General features: G+C 43.5%; 1 long non-coding RNA gene across 1 annotated transcript in view; it reads right to left on the minus strand.

The window, feature by feature from the left end:
- Positions 1-19,499, minus strand: part of LOC126354386 (uncharacterized) — a 53,715-nt gene extending 34,216 nt beyond the window's left edge. Inside the window, exon 1 of the long non-coding RNA XR_007565317.1 lies at positions 19,454-19,499. This is a non-coding gene — a long non-coding RNA (uncharacterized LOC126354386). The remainder of the gene's footprint in view (positions 1-19,453) is intronic.
- Positions 19,500-20,872: the final 1,373 nt, after the last annotated feature.

The raw sequence follows: 20,872 nt of genomic DNA on the forward strand, positions 1-20,872 counted from the left end.
CGGCGTCCTACCGATCGCTAGCGCAACATAATTCCCAAAATATAGACTGGAAATTATTTTTCTACAAATTCCAAACCTAAGCGAGGTGCTGTGTGCTGTAAACCACTGAGTAACTAGAAACAAATATAGGAAACTGATATTTCCACTCTCGAATACCGAAGAGAAGTAACATATTCCAAATCATCCCTATAATTTACAAGCCAACTAAGGTATTTCCGATGTCTAGAGAACAGGCAAACATGTCTTCCACACACCACAATCGAATTTCAGTCAACTAAATAAAGGCACGAAATGTGCAGAAGCAGTCAACTGAACAATTTACATGAGAGCGAATAACGGCCATCGCAAACGCACCTCCATACACAATCATCTCAAATTTTCACTTGATCACGAAAGCTGCCTAACACATACCAATTATTAGACCGCTATTCAGTCGTCTAGACGAGGGTAAAGTTAACTCAGATAGATTTCTACTCTCCAACAAGCCTCTGCATTCGGACAGCTGCTGCCGTTAAAAGGAAACGTGAATCATTAGCACCACAGACCATACATACATACACGGAATCAAAAAATCGTTCAAATGGCTCTGAGCACCTTGGGACTTAACTGCTGAGGTCATCAGTTCCCTAGAACTTAGAACTACTTAAACCTAACTAACCTAAGGACTTCACACACATCCATGCCCGAGGCAGGATTCGAACCTGCTAACGTAGCGGTCGCGCGGTTCCAGACTGTAGCGCCTAGAACCGCTCGGCCACTCCGGCCAGCACGCGGAATCATTCTGGAAGACCAGTCAGATATATTTTTTATCATTATACTTACAATGAAATGTTATGATCACGGGCTCAATTGAATGGCATTCGATCTTGAGCAAAGTATCGGAAATAAACCCTTATGAAGGCTGTGGCTCTGGAAATGGAAGTATCTGTAACTTCCTTACGACAGGACGTACTCTTCCCTTTGCTATCACAGTACTCCAAATCAAATCCATACCCTCCTTACGACTGGACATAGTGATTTCCTTTCCACAAACACATACTTTATAAACCTGATGCTCAAATGCAAACATATCACGCGCCCACTACTACTATATAAGTATACTACTATATAAGTATAATACTTCGTCAATAACAGATAGCCTATGATACGAAATAACACTGACCGAAAATGAGCGATGGGTGGATATGTCACATAAATTTTATTCCTGCGAATCCTACCACCGTGACCTACAAAGAGAGACGTAATCGACCAGATGTTAAAAATCTCGATTGCAACAACTACTGCATGTTACTGTCACTAAAGTCTTGGTTCTACAGGTGCACACAAGTATCCATGTTCAAAGCTATAGCCAGTTTACGAATCGAGGTACGACATTACCTCTGAATGAGTTTTTTTTCTGGACAAATACTGTGACGGTGAACGTAGGAGTGTGTATTATCAGCCCACGATGCAACCTCGCTATAAAATCACTGAACTTTAAAAGTGATTCCGCTAAGGGACGTGGTATGTAAGCGGTCTTTGCGATTCCATGACACCGCCAGCTAGATAATTTTTATAGTATTTGTAGCACATCCTGTCTCCAGACCGTATCAGAGGTTCTGCTATATGTCCACTGAATTATAGGCGATGAGTGATTGAGGAGCACAAACAGTATTAGTAGATGATGTGCTGATTGAGGTCACGAGAAAATGTACACTAGCTTCTCAGATCTCTAGTGTTATGGTATCCACCAGCAATGATGTCCATGACTTTGAATCTGGTCTTTCCATTCAAGCACATACGTGCGTTGGATCATATTGACAATTACTTTAAAGATTACAACCGGTACTCAATCACATTTCTGGCACTGCCATATCTCGAAACCAGTCACCTTTCCCGAACCTAGCTGCTACATTAAAATTCCAATGTGGTTTTAGTCACCCCCTACGTATCTCGCAACTGCTCCCATTTCTACAGCTACCCTGGACCGCATGCAGGGGGAGTGTTCACGTCGACCGCATTGACCACACACATGTGCGGCCCTGCTTGGAATGTCTGCACTCTGTAAATAAGTATTCACTCCCGTCTGATCGTGTCATCAATGGCGTCTAGGTGATCACGTATTTATAGAGAAATTTCTGAGATACCAAGTATGAAAGGGATGTCGGTGCCTCATGCTTGAGGGCAGCTGCGCGTGGTTTGACAGGTGACGGGTGCGTCGCTTCGAGGAGGGACCAGGGGGTCGGAGCGTGCTTGCGTGTGTCCGTTGCATTATTTTGCGAGCAGGTTTGTAGGCAGTGCTATGCGTAATCTGGACAGTTTACGAGTACTGAGCATGTCTACACATCACTGTGCTGCATTATTTAGGAGTAATCTACAAGTGTGTAGTGAAATTATTTAGTTAATTTAGGAGTTCTTTGGGTGTCTAGAGATCGTTATTTAGGAGCAGTTTACAGGTCTGTGGGCTGTATGGCATGACCCCAAGCAGGTTTTTGTATGAGTGTGATAAATGTACTATTTTCCTAAATAAAATGCTCGAAAATAGAGTACACTCCATCCTTACTCTATCCACCAGCCCAGCGAAGTCTGAGTCATTTTCGCGCCATTTTACCCCTACAGACCACCATCTTGGATTACGCCACAGGAGGTATGACAGTAACCTCTGGTTGTAGTAATATGCACTAGGTCAGTTGGAGTCTAGAACTCATGGTGGAGACACTGCTTATGCCCATAATAGACAGAGTCGTTTTCCCGCCATTTGCCCCCACCATCTTGGTTTACATCATGCACTATGCACGTTACTACACATTAGTACACGTTAGTGCACGTTAGCCCGACAACATGCGCTGGTAGGGGGATGTGGCGGTCGGTTGAGGATTGTGATAGAGACTTTAACTACTTCATTCCAATTACAGGTGGGTGGGGCCATCGCGTAAATTGATTCCAAGTCCACAGTAGCGCTCTCTGGTGATGTCAATATGAACTAAGCCTTGTGTTGAACACATTTTATGGCGCCATCTTGGATAACGGTACTTGCGTCATCACCGGACTTCACGACAGCGCCCTCAGGTGCCAGTACTGTGTACTAAGTCAGTTGGAGTCTGGAGCTCTTGGTGAACGCAATGTTTGCCGCCATCTAGGATTCCTTGGTTCAAATGGCTCTGAGCACTATGGGACTCAACTTCGAGGTCATCAGTCCCCTAGAACTTAGAACTACTTAAACCTAATTAACCTAAGAACATCATACACATCCATGCCCGAGGCAGGATTCGAACCTGCGACCGTAGCGGTCTCGCGGTTCCAGCTTGTAGCGCCTAGAACCGCACGGCCTCTCTGGCCGGCTAGGATGACTTCACAGATGAGAGCGCCCTCTGGTGGTGGCGATGTGTACTAAGTCAGTTGGAGTCCGGAACTCTTGGTGAACACCCTGGATAGCCGTACTGCTTGAAATTGTTTAAATAAAGACTTATATCCAAGTCCTTTTCCCACGAATCCTTAGGAGGAGACGGCGGTCGGGTGACTGAGATTAGTCCAAGTGCCGTTTCTTTCGAGCAATTTTCTTAGATTAGTAGAGAAACCCCTAGTGAGCTTTGTTTAATATCAAAATTCAAACCTGGCGCCAGTTCATAGGAGAAAGTGGCAGTCGGGTGACTTATGTTAGTGGGGGTAGCCCAAGTGAGCTATCTTCCCACCATTTTCTTTGCTTAGTAGAGATAACAGTGGTGTGATGCATAGTCCTGTTGGAATTCAATCTTGGTGCCAGTTTCTAGGAGGAGGTGGCAGTCGGATGGCTTAGGTTAGTGGAGGTAATCCAAGTGAGCTATTTTCCCACGATTTTATTTGGTTAGTAGAGACAACTGTGGCATGATGTATTATCCTGTTGGAATATGAACTTCTCACCATTTTCTGGTGGAGGGCCTTGTGGCATTTTCCCATCAGAATTCAAACTTCCCGCCAAAATCCGCCATCTGGAATGACGTCACAGCCACCAGCTTGGATGACGTCATCACCGCCATCTTGGATGGCCTTGCCCCAATACTGGTGGTGTCTACAATTATGAATAGCAATCCAGGAGGTAAAGGGATGGGGATGTTCGTGAATGAACTGGTTGGTATCTTTGGTGTAAGAGGCTAGGTTTTGGGCAATTGGTTCGAGGTGAAGGTCAACAATGGCTGAAATTCTTTTAGTGGGGGTACAGTAACCAGCAACAATAGAGCATCCAGGATTGTTGGCTTTGTTGGATGTTGGGGAGTGTGTAGAATTTGGGTATGTGGGGTATCATGGGAGCAAGTAGAGAAATGGGTTCACTGGAACGTTTCTGGGAAGGTCCATTGGCTTTAAGAAGGGATTTGGGGTTACGATGGACTTTTGTAATGGTATTGCTCTGGCCGAGTTTGTTGGTAGAGGAGACAGACAATTACCAGAGTCCTTCTGCCAGGTAGTCATTGTGATTCATAACGATTGTTGTAGAACCTTTGTCTGCTGGTAGCATAATTAGCATAGGATACGTTTTGAGGCTGTGCATGGCTGTCCTTACTTCTGTTGATAGGTTGGTCTTCTTCGGAAGGGACGTGGGGAAGGATGATGACACTAAACTGAAGGTAAAGAATTTCTGGAATGTGACCTTGAGATGTTTATGATAACTTACAGAAAACATTTGTACAACATGGTACTGCATATAACATAATGAAAAATATCATGTACTCACATTGGTATGGAGGATATGGAAAGGCCATAGAAAACACAGCACCTTTTTTTATTAAGTACGTTTCTATTTGAAAATAGGTGTACTGAGGACTACTTGTGTATTGAGTGCACATATGGGAAATACACTCCTGGAAATGGAAAAAAGAACACATTGACACCGGTGTGTCAGACACACCATACTTGCTCCGGACACTGCGAGAGGGCTGTACAAGCAATGATCACACGCACGGCACAGCAGACACACCAGGAACCGCGGTGTTGGCCGTCGAATGGCGCTAGCTGCGCAGCATTTGTGCACCGCCGCCGTCAGTGTCAGCCAGTGTGCCGTGGCATACGGAGCTCCATCGCAGTCTTTAACACTGGTAGCATGCCGCGACAGCGTGGACGTGAACCGTATGTGCAGCTGACGGACTTTGAGCGAGGGCGTATAGTGGGCATGCGGGAGGCCGGATGGACGTACCGCCGAATTGCTCAACACGTGGGGCGTGAGGTGTCCACAGTACATCGATGTTGTCGCCAGTGGTCGGCGGAAGGTGCACGTGCCCGTCGACCTGGGACCGGACCGCACCGACGCACGGATGCACGCCAAGACCGTAGGATCCTACGCAGTGCCGTAGGGGACCGCACCGCCACTTCCCAGCAAATTAGGGACACTGTTGCTCCTGGGGTATCGGCGAGGACCATTCGCAACCGTCTCCATGAAGCTGGGCTACGGTCCCGCACACCATTAGGCCGTCTTCCGCTCACGCCCCAACATCGTGCAGCCCGCCTCCAGTGGTGTCGCGACAGGCGTGAATGGAGGGACGAATGGAGGAGTGTTGTCTTCAGCGATGAGAGTCGCTTCTGCCTTGCTGCCAAAGATGGTCGTATGCGTATTTGGCGCCGTGCAGGTGAGCGCCACAATCAGGACTGCATACGACCGAGGCACACAGGCCAACACCCGGCATCATGGTGTGGGGAGCGATCTCCTACACTGGCCGTACACCTCTGGTGATCGTCGAGGGGACACTGAATAGTGCACGGTACATGTAAACCGTCATCGAACCCATCGTTCTACCATTCCTAGACCCACAAGGGAACTTGCTGTTCCAACAGGACAATGCACGTCCGCATGTATCCCGTGCCACCCAACGTGCTCTAGAAGGTGTAAATCAACTACCCTGGCCAGCAAGATCTCCGGATCTCTCCCCCATTGAGCATGTTTGGGACTAGATGAAGCGTTGTCTCACGCGGTCTGCACGTCCAGCACGAACGCTGGTCCAACTGAGGCGTCAGGTGGAAATGGCATGGCAAGCCGTTCCACAGGACTACATCCAGCATCTCTACGATCGTCTCCATGGGAGAATAGCAGTCTGCATTGCTGCGAAAGGTGGATATACACTGTACTAGTGCCGACATTGTGCATGCTCTGTTGCCTGTGTCTATGTGCCTGTGGTTCTGTCAGTGTGATCATGTGATGTATCTGACCCCAGGAATGTGTCAATAAAGTTTCCCCTTCCTGGGACAATGAATTCACGGTGTTCTTGTTTCAATTTCCAGGAGTGTAGTTAAAGTTCAGACCTGCTTTTATATGAATACACACCAAGCACATGTTGCGCCTATTAAAAGCAAATATCCTATACAACATAAATATATAACTAGCAGATATGGTCATTGAGATTCAGACTATATACATAATACACTACTGGCCATTAAAATTGCTACACCAAGAAGAAATGGAAGTGAGGTGGGAGTGGATCACGGTTGGATGGTGGTATGGACTGGGAGAGGCAAGTTCAATGTTGGGATTAGGTTGGCTTTGGTTGGAGACACTGGCACAAAAGAAATGTTTCCACTGCAGGGATTGGGAGAACAAGTTCAACCTTGTTAAATTCCTCTCCAGAACTTCTCTCCTGAATACATTTCTCTCCTCACATCTAAGACACCCCACAAACACACCATCTACAGGCTCCACTAGGTCAAGAACTGACATGTGATTACATTTTCACGCAATTTGGGTGCATAGATCCTGAGAAATCAGTACCCAGAACAACCACCTCTGGCCATAATAACGGCCTTGATACACCTGGTCTTTGAGTCAAACAGAACTTGGATGGAGTGTACAGGTACAGCTGCCCATTCAGTTTCAACACGATAGCACAGTTCATCAAGAGTAGTGACTGGCGTATTGTGACGAGCCAGTTGCTCAGCCACCATTGACCAGACGTTTTCAATTGGTGAGAGATCTGGAGAATGTGCTGGCCAGGGCAGCAGTCGAACATTTTCTGTATCCAGAAAGGCACATTCAGGACCTGCAGCATGCGTTCGCGAATTATCCTGCTGAAATGTAGGGTTTGGAAGGAATCGAATGAAGGGTAGAGCCATAGGTCGTAAAACAGCTGAAATGTAACGTCCACTGTTCAAAGCGCCGTCAATGCGAACAAGAGGTGACCGAGACGTGTAACCAATGGCACTCCATACCATCACGCCGGGTGATACACCAGTATAGCGTTGACGAATACACGCTTCCAATGTGCGTTCACTGCGATGTCGCCACACACGGATGCCACCATCATGATACTGTAAACAGAACCTGGATTCATCTGAAAAAATTACGTTTTGCCATTCGTGCACCCTGGTTGAGTACACCGTCGCAGGTGCTCCTGTCTGTGATGCAGTGTCAAGGGTAACCACAACCACCGTCTCCGAGCTGATAGTCCATGCTGCTGGAAACGTCGTCGAACTATTCGTGCAGATGGTTGTTGTCTTGCAAACGTCCCCAGCTTTTGATTCAGGGATCGAGACGTGGCTGCACGATCCGTTACAGCCATGTGGATAAGATGCCTGTCATCTCGATTGCTAGTGATACGAGGCCGTTGGGATCCAGTACGGCGTTTCGTATTACCCTCCTGAACGCACCAATTTCATATTGTGCCAACAGTCATTGGATCTCGCCCAACGCGAGCAGCAACGTCGCGATACGATAAACCGCAATCGCGATAAGTTACAATCCGATCTTTATCAAAGTCGGAAACGTGGTGCTACGCATTTCTCCTCCTTACACGAGGCATCACAACAACGTTTCACCAGGGAACGCCGGTCAACTGCTGTTTGTGTATGAGAAATCGGTTGGAGACTTTCCTCATGTCAGAACGTTGTAGGCGTCGCCACCGGCGCCAAACTTGTGTGAATCGTCTTAAAACCTAATCATTTGCATATCACAGCATCTTCTTCCTGTCGGTTAAATTTCGCTCCTGTAGCACATCATCTTCGTGGTGCAGCAGTTTTAATGGCCAGTAGTATATGAATATATTATGGAGAGGACAGACTGCTACTCACCATAAACATGACATGTTGAGTTACAGACAGGCACAATGAAAAGACTGTTACAGACCTAGCTTTTCGCCAAAGCCTTCTTCAATAAGGAAAAGAAAACATACACAGAAACACACATGCACACACACACACACACACACAGACACACACACACACACACACACACACACACACACACACACACACATGCACACAGAAGCAGGAACATCTCACACATACATGATCACTCTTTCTGTCCACTGTGTCAGAATTCAACGGTGTTACGACGACCAGACAGCAATATGGAGTGGTGTGAGGAAGGGACAGGGGTAAAAGGGTACAAGTGGGGGAGGGGGGGGGGGTAGGAGTCAGTATTGCATGACACAGTGTGCAGGGACTCTATGGTGGAGGACGTTGGGGGGAATGACAGGGAAGAATAGGGGGAAATGGGGTACAGAAAGGAGAGCAACAGAGAGGGGGAAAAGGCAGGTGGTGTTGGCAAGGAGCAGAGGAATGTGAAATTGGAAGAGGTGATAGGGTATAGAGGTGTGGTAACAGCAGGTTTCCTTAGGTTGAGGCCGGCATGAGTTCAGAAATACAGAATGTGTTGTAAGCATAACACTCGTCTGTGCACTGGAGAGGAGCTGGTGGTGGAGGGGAGGATCCAGATGGCCCAGCTTGTGAAGCTGCCATTGAAATCAAACATATTATGTTCAGTGGCATGGCTCTTCTCCACAGTTTGGCAGTGGTCATTCACTCTGGTAGACAGGTTGTTGGTAGCCATACCAGTAATAGTTGTGCTTTGATTGCAGCACAGCTGGTATATGACATTTTTGCTTTCAAAGGTAGCCCTCCCACTGATTGGGTAGGATCAACCTGTGACTGGACTGGAGTAGGAAGTGCTGAGTGGGTGAACTGGGTAGTTCTTGCACCTGTGTCATCCACAGGGATATGATCCCCATGGCAAGTGGTTGAGGCTAGGATAGGAAGTGACATAGTGATGAACTAGGTGGGTGAAGGAATACCACTTTAGGAGTTCTGGAAAGGAACTTGTGTAAGATGTCCCTCATTTGAGGGCATGGTGATAGATAATGAAGGACATACTGCAGTTGTTCCAGTCTAGGATGGTAGTGGGTAATGAAGAGGCATTCACTTGTAGGTGGTTTTTGGGGGTGGTGGGAGAATTGGAGAGTGAGGGGATATGGCATGGGAAATATGTTTGTGGATGAGGTCTGGGGGATAGTACCTGTCTCTGAAGGCCTCCATGACACCTTCAGCACAGTGACCAAGAGAGTTTCTGTTAATGCAGATGTGCTGTCCCTGGGTGGCCAAGCTGTGTGAAAGTGATTTTCTCATGGGTTAGAGATGAGAGCTATCGAAATGTAGGTACTGCTGGCAGTTGATGAGTTTGATGTAGACAGTGGTGTGGATGGAGCCATCAGAAAGGAGATTAACATCCGGGGAAGTGGCACGCTGGGTTGAGGAGGATCAAGTGGACTTGACAGGAGATAAAGTGTTGAAGCTGTGGAGGAATGAGGATACGATGCCTTGGCCCTGAGACCAGATCATGACAATATCACCAATGAACCTGAACCAGACCAAAGGTTTGGGGTTTTAATGGGCTAGGAAGGTCTCCTGTAAATGGCCAATAAACAGGTTGACACAGGATGATGCCATGCACGTGCCAATAGCTGTGTCACGGATTTGTTTGTATACCTTCCCTTGAAAGAAGTAGTAGTTGTGTGTTAAGATAAAGTTAGTAATGTGTATAAGAATTGAGGAAGTGGATCTGGAGACTAAAGGACGTTGGAGACATAGTGTTTAATAGCAACAAAACCAAGAACATGAGGGATGTTGGTGTGTAAGGAAGTGGCATCAGGAGGGATCCAGGAGGTAAACGGACGGGGACAGTGGACAGTTGGTGAAAATAGTGGACCATATCTGTGATGTGGGAGGTTTTGTACACTTTGGTGAGCCTGTAGAAGGTGTGTTTGTGGTGCGTCTTAGATGTGAGAAGAGAAATGTATTCAGGGAAGAAATTCTGGGTAGAAATTTAACAAGGTTGAACTTGTTAAAGACCTGTTATCCTTCTCCCAATCCCTGCAGTGGAAACATTTCTTTTGTGCCATTGTCTCCAACCAAAGCCAACCTAATCCCAACATTGAACTTGCCTCTCCCACTCCATACCACCATCCAACCGTGATCCACTCCCACCTTGCTACCATTTCTTCTTCATGTAGCAATTTTAATGGCCAGTAGTGTATAATGTATTCAGTCTGAAGCTCAGTGATCATATCTGCTAGTTATGTATTTATATTGTATAGGATATTTGGCTTTTAATAGGCGCAACATGTGCTTGGTGTGTATTCATATAAAATCAGGTCTGAACTTTAACTGTTTCCCATATGTGCACTTAATACACAAATAGTCTTCAGTACACCTATTTTAAAATAGAAACATACTTAATAAAACCTCCCCACGAATGTGAGTACATGATATTTTCCATTATGTTACGTGCAGTACCATGTTGTACAAATGTTTTCTGTAAGTTGTCATACACACTGTACCTGAATCAAGGAAAATTAATTTACTAAACGGTTTGTAATACGTAATTTTGCCAATATTGTACACTTTGTATGGGTTATAAAGTTTCACATAGGCCACTGTTAGAATTTATTGTATCCCAAACTTCTGAGCTACCAATGATATCTGTATTTTATCCCTCTACAAACTGTGTTGAGGCTAAATTCTGATTTGCTTTCTAGCACATGTGCCATGAAATGATAAGCAAAGGACAAACGCATGATGTAGCCAGCATTTAAATCTGCTGTTAGTACTGTCGTAATTGATTGTACTAGTGTCCAAACAAGGATACAGACGAGAATGTACACGAGAAACTCATGACGCTTAATCCATAACATTTCTGTGTAACACATGATTGCTACTAAGCTACAATAACATTAAATTCATGTTTTATAATAATAACACAAAGGCGCTGATTAGTCCTGTTGTTCTAGTAACGATTGGAATTCAGACTTGAGTTCTAAGACATATCAGTTACATTTATTGTCAGTCATGTAGGAGCTACTTATATCAGTAAAGACCCTAATGCAGCAACAAAGATACCTTGACTGGATTAACGTTAGGTGCTTCAGTCCAGAACCGCGCTGCTCCTACGGTCGCAGATTCGAATCCTGCCTCAGGCATGGATATGTGTGTGAGTCCTTAGTTTAGTTAGTGTGCAAATATATATAAAAATATAATTAACCGAATTAATTTCATTATTGTCATGTTTGATGTTCATGAATTTTGCAGCAAATGAATTGTCTTTCACTTTTAATTTACCGATCTTGTAAATTGTAACTCAGTGGAGGTGTGAACTTACATCTATTTTGCTTGCTTTACACTTTTGAGATTTACGGAATATGGTTATATGCTTCTTCTTCCGCCATAACTACTTCTCGTTTTTGACTGTGAATACAATACTGATTTTCATCGGACTTCCTCTTCAGATGCAGGCAGCTACAGTGACATGACATTAGCATAATGCGCGGAAGAAAAGAAAACTTTCGTGGTTTTGCACTAAAAAGAACTCTCACACTTCATACTTTCATAAAACTTATTATTCAGGTAACACAATGTCTTCTACACACTTCTCACAAGAATACATCTTCTCCCCACGAGAACTAAAGACAGAGTCCATCTGAAAAAATTGAATGGAGTTTCCATAATTTGTCATTCGCCTTCCGGCGTAGCAAAATACATATTTGCCGACGCTTACAGTGGCCGCGCTAATGTTTATTGTCATTGGTAATAACTTTTATCGTACTGTGTCGGAGCTTTTCCGTATGCATCTATACGTTAGGTTTCAGTAGTTCTAAGTCTAGGGGAGTGATGAGCTCAGATGTTAAGTCCCGTAGTGCTCAGAGCCATTTGAACCACTTGATTAGCACTACTATTTTTCTAACAGAGCTGTATTGGCTTCAATGACAGCATTGCCGCCATGCCCCTGTCTTTTGTATGTTGCACTAACACAATCCTCCAGGTACTAAATACCAAACAAATGGGAAACTAACCATTTAGTCAAGTAGTGGTAACCATTTTGTCAACCTTTTGGCTAATTAGAACATTACAATATCAGTAATCCTATGAATAAAATATGCTATGTGTATAAAACGCCCTACTGATATTACATTTCGCATCATCTGAGATCTTTTGAGCCACCATCCTCTCTCACTTCCCCTCATACATCCTCATTCTTACGAAATTAGACTTAACAACAAAATATTAATTCACAGTAGTTATTCCCATTACCCCACAAACCATAGACTGTAAGGTGGTCATGTCATTCTGATTCTTTTTATGTGATCGCTGTGCATGCTAGAGAGAGAAAGACACACACACACACATACACACACACACACACACAGAGAGAGAGAGAGAGAGAGAGAGAGAGAGAGAGAGAGAGCAAGTTACATTACTTTTAAACAATATTTGATCAGAAACTTCCTGGCAGATTAAAACTGTGTGCCGGATCGAGACTCGAACCACGGGACCTTTGCCTTTCGCGGGCATTCGTATAAAGAGACATATTATGAAATGAATATTTCGCCACGCACTAAGTGCACTCTGTTCTGGAGTCGGAAATCTTCACGCTTGACTACATATTTGTAGGCACATAAAATGTAACTCTTTTCCTCTTACTAGCTGTGCACGGAACACTGCAGCACCCAACTCACACGGGACGGCTTGCAGAACACGCTATGTGTAACACGCTGACGGGAGAGAATACTGAAGCATGTAACCCTTTAGGGTTCTTGCCGTCTGTTAGTGCTCTACCAACTGAGCTACCCAAGCACGACTCACGGCCCGTCCTCACAGCTTCACTTCTGCCAGTACCTCGTCTCCTACCTCCCAAACTTAACAGAAGCTCTCCTGCGAACCTTGCAGAACGAAAGGCAAAGGTCCCGACTTCGAGTCTCGGTCCGGCACACAGTTTTAATCTGCCAGGAAGTTTCATATCAGCGCACACTCCGCTGCAGAGTGAAAATCCCATTCTGGAAATATTTGATCTTGTCGTGGCAAAGACTTTGCGTCTGCGGAGTCTGATACATTCTTAGCAGCGGTAGGTGATGGACGTATTTAGTAGTGCTGTGTGGATTTATTATTTTATCTGTTAGATGAAGAAACGACAGCAAGGATGAATGTCAGATACACACTGAATGGTGAACGGAATATAAATTTCGAGTAATATTATTATCATTTTTGAAGAGAAGAAGTTTGAGGTAAGACTGCGGCATTCTGCGGCTAGGAATGATTATTGTCAGGTAGTTAACTTGCCAGAACTGAGAGAAAGACCATCCCACTTCCCTGAATCATATATTAGCATATTAATTGATTAAGCTGTCGGATTTTTATAGAAATACTCTGCAAACTTTGTACCTTTGTTAAATCAATGTTCACTTTGTGAAGCATCGTACTGTTCAAACCAATGTTATGTGTGAAGATCATGCTAAGTTTTCCTCTGTCTTTTTGAATACATAATTCATTCTGCAATCGCTCCTTAGGAATAGTCGCTCTCCCCATAGTACTGTTTGTTATTATGCATTGCCACATACAACAGTTTGAATATGTATTTCGAAATTGGAATCTAGCTTAGCCGCTGCCTGCTTGCTATTGTGTATTCTAGAAATCTGAATTAATATTGTAAATTCACGAGGTAAGAGGAAATTTTTACTAGGTCCAGATAATTGTTTTATTTAAGTTACGCATTTCAGACAGAAACAAATATGTGTATCTTTCTGCCAGGATAGTTCGTTCGTTCTTTTGGTATTATGCACTCAGATAGTGTTGGATTTCGCGAAAGCAAAAATACCGCTGCGCTAATCTTACTAATGTTGTACCTCTTTTTCAGGTAATACATTTAAAATTATTTGTTCAGTCTGAAATTTTGTGTCGCGTGACGATTGTCGATTACTTTGTTACGTAAACAGTTGGCATAAGAGTACAGGTTCCATGTGGATTGCTTTCATTATTGAGTATTTGCATGTACGATAGTACAATTTTGTTTGTTTCGCCATTACAGCAATTTTGTTTTCCCAAGAAATAGTGTTTCATCATGTTTGGTTCAACAGAAAACACGTTGTAAGTTCGTCGTAGCACAAGACAACAGAGGGTGTTGCAGAGTAACGAGTCGGTACAGCATCAGTCAAACCACCTTGAGCAATTAGCAAATACCAATAGTTTACATGAGATTGCAGGAAATCGTGCAGATCCACAATTATTAAACAATTTAGCGAACAATAATGAAACAGAACAAACGATGGGTAATGGGGATGTGAATTCTGAACTTGAGTCGGTCGGCGATAAGTCGCCACAGTCTAGCTAAATCTCACAAAGGTCTTTCTAAAGTTTACGACAACTGGTAGCACACACATCACCTTCGATGAACAACTGTATAGAACTACACTGTGAGAATCCTGCAAATTTTCTAGAATCAATTCGTTATATGCTTAAAGAAACACAAGAAGAAATAAGAAAATCATAGGAAGAGGATCTATATCTACATCTACATCTACATGGATATTCTGCAAATCACATTTAAGTGCCTGGCAGAGGGTTCATCGAACCACCTTCACCATTTTCTGTTATTCCAATCTCGTATAGCGCGGGGAAAGAATGAACACCTATATCTTTCCGTACGACCTCCGAATTCCCTTATTTCATCGTGGTGATCGTTCCTCCATAAGTAGGTCGGTGTCAACAAAATATTTCCGCATTCAGAGGAGAAAGTTGGTGATTGGATTTTCGACTCTCCCATATTTTGCGATAATACAAAACGTGCTGCCTTTCTTTGAACTTTTTCGATGTACTCCGTCAGCCCTATTTGGTAAGGATTCCACACCGCCCAGCAGTATTCTAAACGAAGACGGACAAGAGTAGTGTAGACAGTCTCCTTAGTAGGTCCGCTACATTTTCTAAGCGTCCTGCCAATAAAACGCAGTCTTTGATTAGCCTTCCCCACAACATTTTCTATGTTTTCCTTCCAATTTAAGTTGTTCGTAATTGTAATACCTAGGTATTTAGTTGAATTTACCGCTTTTAGATTAGACTGATTTATCATGTAACCGACGTTTCACAAGTTCCTATTAGCACTTATGTGGATGACATCACACTTTTCGTTATTTAGAGTCAACTGCCACTATTGGCACCATTCAGATATCTTTTCTAAATCGTTTTGCAATTTGTTTTGATCTTCTGCTGACAGCGTCATCTGCAAACAACAGAAGACGGCTGCTCAGATTGTCTCCCAAATCCTTTATATAGATAAGGAACAGCAAAGGGCCTGTATCACTACCTTGAGGAACGCCAGAAACCACTTCTGGAAGGAAGAAAACAGTAAACCACTGAGGGAAGAAATTAAAAAATGACCTTCAATCAATAATTAACAGTTTTGGAATTAGAATGCGTGGCCTTGAAACAGAACATGAAAATAAGTCAGTGTAATGACAAGGACGAATTGTTGATTAAAATCAACACTGTAGTTCCGACTGCGATAGTTATGCAGATAAAAGAACATAAAGAAGAAATTAGAGAACTAGTGGAACGTTTGACACTAAATTCTGAAGTACAAAAAGTACAGTTAAGCACAGTTAAAGAAAAAGGATGACCTGACAACACAAAAGCCAAATTTGTCAACCAATGCAAAGAGAGATTCAAATGGCACAATGCCAGTATAATTTTCAGACACGGCAGAATATCAGTCATTAATAAATGTTAAATAAAAAACCAAGAGAAGATTAATTGGGAAATGAATGAATGAAAAGGTTGAGCGGAAGAAATAAAGCGTAACGGCGACAATGAAAAAGCCTAATTTGGCAGTGTACATTCATATTCAGAAAACTTTGGTGGCCATACAAATTTATGGCGTTTAGGTGACTTACCACGAGAACAGTACCACCACATCCAGATACGACGATTAATCGCCGTTGTGGTGCAATAGAGAACAATCTGGTTCTCACAGAAATTGTGACTTCGATTATAAACACTTTATGACAGTAAGTAAAGTCAAAGTTTTCAGAAGTTTCAGTAACGAAATTCACCCTCAAGCTAGGATTTATCAGTTCCTATATTCTTTACTACCAATTTGGCCACTTGAACATAAATTAGAATTTCTCTATGGTTATTTGGAAAATGAAGTTAGAGACTACCAAAGTTAACTGATTCTACCGAACACTTTTGTCAGCCTACTGAAGATCACGTAAAACATAGCATTATAATGTTATAGAATTTTGAACAGTCTGACTTCTCGATCCCAGCAAAATACCTTGAAGACACAGTATGCAGAAATCAGTAGTTATCAAACCGTCAGAGCGTATTCGCATTTGTTTAACAAAGTTACCTACACATTTGAGACACGTAATGACTTAGAAGCTTTTGAAACATACTTCAAGAATTGGAATTAGACAGTGACAACGGTTTAATGAAAAGACAGAATTACAATAGGAAGTATGACACGCATGTTGATGATGATGATGTTTGGTTTGTGGGGTGCTCAACTGCGCGGGTGCACATTCCCAATCTATACACAGTCCCATCTAGCCACACTCGTGAATGATGATGGAATGACGAGGACAGAGATAATCCCCAACCCTGTGGGGAATCGAACCCAGGAGCCCATGATCCAGAGGTAGCAACGCTAGCCACTAGACCGTGAGCTGCGAACTGACATGAATGATGATTTAGTACCGCATGAAAACAGAAACTACGGGAATTCGCATGACAAACAGAAACACAGAAACAATTACAGACAGGATAACCGACATCGTTCGTACGATGCACATTTCTCGCAGTTGAATAATGATTGTTGTGATAAAAGCAGTTTCCGGAGCTCTATAATAACTCAGTAATGGACATCACACTAAGTTCGGTAACGAGCACAGGCGTTATCACAATTACAATAACAGTCAATATAATCAATGATGATAATCTAACTCAAATGGTAATCACACAAATTCTCATGGGTATACTTCAGGTATATCGTGACCGTAAAATACATGGCACAACAACAGTTAAGCAAATAGCAACCAACACAGTCAATGTAAACACAGTCACAGTAATCAACATCATAATTCACAGTCGCAAAATTCTGGAAGGGCAAGCCTAGCGCAACAGAAATAATTGGAATTAAATCACCAAATCCATTTGATCATCAGCTATGAGGAAGCAATACAAGACGTGACTCATGACTCCTGCAGCAGGCAGTTCTGTGGATAACACAGAACACGCCGCTGCAGAAACTTTGAACTTCGTACGTTTTGAAGACATTAGAGACATATTACTGGAAGAGACTGATGACAAACAAATCTCTGTAGTACATCCAAAAGTCCTTGACTCTGGTAGCCCTATTTCTGGTCAGTGACACTGCATTTCACAGAGTGTGATAACAACAGATTGTCTGACTTTACCTTTATGTAAGATTAAAATACAAAGAGCGATTTCTGGAAAAAAATATTGATGTGAAGCTTTAAACCTGTTTAGATTTTTGTGTCTATTACAAAATTTCTATGGTGTGGAAATTTTATCTTCTGTGGATCTCCACACAAGTTTTTGGCAAATAGTTGCACCCAGATTGTAGAAAATATACTGCTTTCTTATGTTTTGGTGTACACTAACAGTTTTGTAAATTACCTTTCGGCCTCAACACCTCGTCAGCTGCCTTTATGAGGTTTGAAAATATTTTACCTGACTACTTGGAAAGATACATACACTATGTGTCAAAAGTTTCCGGACACCTGGCTGAAAATGACTTACAAGTTCGTGGCACCATCTATTGGTAATGCTGGAATTCAATATGGTGCTGGCCCACCCTTAGCCTTTATGACAGTATCGGGGCAAGGTTGGTTCTGCGACTAAGTACCGTTATCCAAGATGGCGACGATGACGTTACCCAACACCAAGGGCACCTCTGGAGCAACTTGCTGTTATCGAAGATGGCGGCGATGACGTCATCAACTGACATCAGTTGATGAGGTCATCCATGATGGTCGAAGTGACATCACCTAATCCCAATGCGGTTTCTGGCCCAAAGTAGCGTTATCCAAGATGCTAAAAAAGTGCCGCACACCCCTGCCACACCTCCCTGCCACGCCCCCTGCCACGCCCACCCAGATGGGAAGTTCAAATTCCATCAGGACAATGTAACCTCTATTGACCTAAGAAAATGGTGGGAAAGAAAAATCACTTGGATTACCTCCACTAACCTAAGTTATCTGACCGCCACCTCATCCTAGGAAATGGCGCCAATTTTGATTTTTGGTGGTAAAGAAAGGTCACTTGGGCTATCTCTACCAACCTAAGAAAATTGCAGGAAACAAAGCTCACATCCACTAACCTCAATCACCCGACCGCCACCTCCTCCGAGGGATTCGTGGGGGAAGGACTCAGCCTGCACTGGGCTGCTGGAGAGAGCAACGACGGAGTGTACTTTATTTATTTTGGAACAATTTATTTAGGGATGGTTTATATTTATCACAATGATACAGAACACACACTCCAACATGCCACACAGCATACAGACCTGCAAAATACTCCTAATTAATGTAAACTGTCAAATAATGCATTGCACAGCCTACAGACATGCAAACCACTCGTAAATAATGCAGCACATTAAAGTCCAGAGAGCCAAACAACTCGTAAATGGTCAAAATAATAATCCATCTAAAAGACTCTGTAAACATGCTTGCTAATTGTCAACTGTCGAAATCATGCACCAGTGTTTATTCAAAAAATAAGAGACAGCACCACCATCCAGTGTGTTCACCAGGAGGTCTGCACTCCAACTGACCTAGTACACAATACTGCTACCAGAGGCTGCTGTGATCCCTCCTATGATGTAATCCAAGATGGTGGTCTGGAGGGGGAAAATGGCGCGAAAATGACTCAGCCTGCCCTGGGCTACTGGAAAGGTTAGGAAGGAGTGTACTTTATTTATGTTGGAATAATTTATTTAGGGATGGAGTATATTTATCTCAACGATACAAAACACATGTTTGGGGTCACGCCACACAGCCAACAGACCTTTAAACTACTCCTAAATAACGCTCTGCAGACACGCAAACAACTCCTAATTTACTTAAATAATTTCCTAATATACCGAAATAATTTCAGTACAGACATGCAGACTCCTCCTAAATACTACAGTATAAAGTTGTCCAGACACGAAATCAACTCGTAAACTGTCCAAATAATGCATAGGGTAGCCTACAGAGTAGTTTGCAGATCTAGACGCTTTGTACTACATTATTATAATGCAACAGACATGCAAACAAAGTATGCACACACCATCTGTCTCCCACTGTAGACCACACAGGAGGCTACCTGCAGCCCCACGAAGTAATGCGGCCGTCAGCTGTCAAACCACGCATAGATACCCACATGCATGAGATGGCGCCATCTCTTTCATACTTGATACCTGAGAAATTCCTCTTGAAAGACGTGTTCATCTAGGCACCGTTGCTGACGCGACTGGGCGGGAGCGCAGGCGCTCAAGGGACGTGTGCTGTCACAGCCACTGGCCGCCGGGCACAGATTAAAGTTGCCTCTATTTTCGGATACAGAGCCAGTTATATACTGACGTCACAGAACTCCAAGGCACGCTCACGCTGGTCTCATACGCAAGACGCTTATCATTGATAACGGAGTAGCACAGGGCGCATTGTTACTAGCGCGACATGAGAGACGCTTAACCGCAAATAGCACAGAATAACATCGACCTCTTCCCAGTGGTGATACCCCAGTCCATCACGTCTTACTCATCTCTCTTTCAACACACACAAACGTTCTCACCGCTATTTAGAGGCTCCTATATCCCAGCGCAAAGGATGTGAATGAATCGAACATTATGATTGGCTCTTCTCGAATTTATCTGCCGAATTACTGATGCCATCGGTGTCGAAGCACCATTCACCTTTTCTTTCTTTCTGCAGACAGGACTTCCAGCGGTAAAATTATTCTGCACAGATTGCTAAATTGCATTGACGGTTAAACCCGCAAAGTTGTCTATAGATCATCAAATACATACGAGACTCACAAGAATATTGGACGCCAGGAACATATTTACCAATATAACTACAATTAAATATTACGATTGCTGCTACAGTCTGACACCAATCGATGTACAGGTAATGTCTCCTCTTGACGGCTGTGCTTCTGGAATGAATCTCAGTATCTATAGCACACATGATTTTCCACATAAAAAATCTGTCTCATACCCTCGCGTGCTGAGTCATGCCACAACATAAACCATAGTAACTTGACAATAAAATATATACACACTTTACACAAGATAAGCCACACTAACTTTACAATGCAATATATACACATTTTATGCAAACAGTGCAGTTATCTTTTGTATCTGTACAGCACCCAAAAAAATTATGGTATGCTTACGCTCACACTAGCTATATGCCACGATGCTCCTCAGTCCTAGGGAAGCAAAAAAAAAAAAAAAAAAAAAAAAATGGTTCAAATGGCTCTGAGCACTATGGGACTCAACTGCTGTGGTCATCAGTCCCCTAGAACTTAGAACTACTTAAACCTAACTAACCTAAGGACATCACACACATCCATGCCCGAGGCAGGATTCGAACCTGCGACCGTAGCAGTCGCACGGCTCCCGACTGCGCGCCTAGAACCGCGACACCACCGCGGCCGGACCTAGGGAAGTACCGTCCACCTTTTCTTTCTTTCTACGGACGTGACATTCAGCGGTAATAAACTATTTTTCACTGATGGCAATATAGCACCGACATTAAACCTCACAAAGTGCCACACATATCATCAAATTTGAAAATACTCTTACTCAATTACACTGCTCGTCTACTGTGGACAG

This window comes from Schistocerca gregaria, chromosome 1 (assembly GCF_023897955.1).
Source record: "Schistocerca gregaria isolate iqSchGreg1 chromosome 1, iqSchGreg1.2, whole genome shotgun sequence".
Taxonomy (NCBI): Eukaryota; Metazoa; Arthropoda; class Insecta; order Orthoptera; family Acrididae; genus Schistocerca; species Schistocerca gregaria.